Here is a 1,425-nt window from a genome sequence, read left to right as displayed (position 1 = left end):
TTATATATATATATGTACGTATTTTAGCATCCAATTCCTGCATTCCAATTTTATTGAACTTTATAAAATTCTACTAATTAAGATGAAAGGTGAATGTATAGGTGTCCGGATGAAAGGTATCCAAAATAAAAATATATCTCGGAAACTAACTGTCATACACGTATCCGAACAACTTCCACATATGTAGCATTTGAGGTTATCAAAGCGGTAGTTATGAAACTTGTATTCTGGAATATAGCGCCGTATAGTACGTATATGAACCGACGTTTCGGAAGAACGTATCACCTCCATTTTCAGGATCGAAAATCAGCCGAGCAAGAAACCAGCGAATTGAACAGTCAGTCGGGAGAGACAGTAGCGAGCTAATGGGGACTGACAGCACACCCTTCCACTTACCCTCTCACCCCTATCCAACTGCTATCTCCACTGACTTATTCTGCCTAGCCACCTGCTCTACCTGGCTTATTGCTCGTCTGATTTTCGACCCTGAAGATGGATGTGATACGATCTTCCGAAACGTCAGCTCATATAGGAACTACACGGCGCTATATATCGGACGATTGCAAATTTCAGTTCGCTACATGCTTAAAGAACGAAAGATTGGGGGGCTGTGCCCCGGGAGACAATTTATATGGGGTTTAACATTCTGGTAACTGGAACAAGCAATTTATGAAGGCTGCTAAGCATATATTTATGTAAGTGGTTATTCTGTGAAAGTATCTATGATGATTATAGCTTACGGTTTTATAATTAAAGTTCTTAATTAGCAGTACTCACATTTAAGGCGCTATTCAGAACCCCGCTTTCCCCGTATTGTTTGCCTTTGCATCTCGTATCGATTATCTATATATAGCTGGGCTGATTTCCGCTGCTCTGATAACCCGACTGAGCCTGGGGCAAGAGATGAGAGCCTGAGGCAGTCCCCAGGGTTAGCAGTGACTCGGTGTAGAGTGAGGTTTGCGTTAAATCTCATTTCGCTATTTTTAGAGACACGTTCTGAATTTTATTTTTGCTGTTAACCAAATGTGCAGCTCTTCACTCCTCAGATTGTACTCTCAATTTCGTAATCGACAGTGAAACTCAAATACGCATACAGCGTGTCACGTGAAATTTCAATGACTGATGACTACGTCCCCTTTATGGAAATTTCCAACACACGTGAATTTTCCCACACAAAATGGTTAGACATATGCAACGTATCTCCTTCACGTTGAAAGTAACGTGGTTCATTTGATGAGGTCGTCTCTCATATATCTAATGTAAGTCTATCTATATAAATAAAAATTAGAATTTGCAAAACTGTAATTTTTCCTGTGGTTCTGTATGGGTGTAAAACTTGGTCTCTGACATTATGGGGGGAATTCTGACTGAGGGTGTTTGAGAACAGGGTGTTGAGGAGAATATTTGGATCGAAGAGAGATGATG

General features: G+C 40.4%; 1 protein-coding gene and 1 long non-coding RNA gene across 5 annotated transcripts in view; one reads left to right on the top strand and one right to left on the bottom strand.

Annotated features, from left to right (window-relative positions):
* LOC117282277 overlaps positions 1-862 on the bottom strand; it is a 20,881-nt gene extending 20,019 nt beyond the window's left edge. Inside the window, exon 1 of the long non-coding RNA XR_004512986.1 lies at positions 778-862. This is a non-coding gene — a long non-coding RNA (uncharacterized LOC117282277). The remainder of the gene's footprint in view (positions 1-777) is intronic.
* The window catches only part of LOC111864098 (Down syndrome cell adhesion molecule-like protein Dscam2), a 368,724-nt gene that overhangs the window by 250,885 nt on the left and 116,414 nt on the right, over positions 1-1,425 (top strand). The gene's annotated exons all lie outside the window — the stretch shown is intronic.

The sequence above is a fragment of the Cryptotermes secundus genome, unplaced genomic scaffold (genome assembly GCF_002891405.2).
Source record: "Cryptotermes secundus unplaced genomic scaffold, Csec_1.0 scaffold708, whole genome shotgun sequence".
NCBI lineage: Eukaryota > Metazoa > Arthropoda > Insecta > Blattodea > Kalotermitidae > Cryptotermes > Cryptotermes secundus.
Note: the sequence above shows the minus strand (reverse complement) of the source record. Positions and strands in the feature narration are given on the sequence as shown.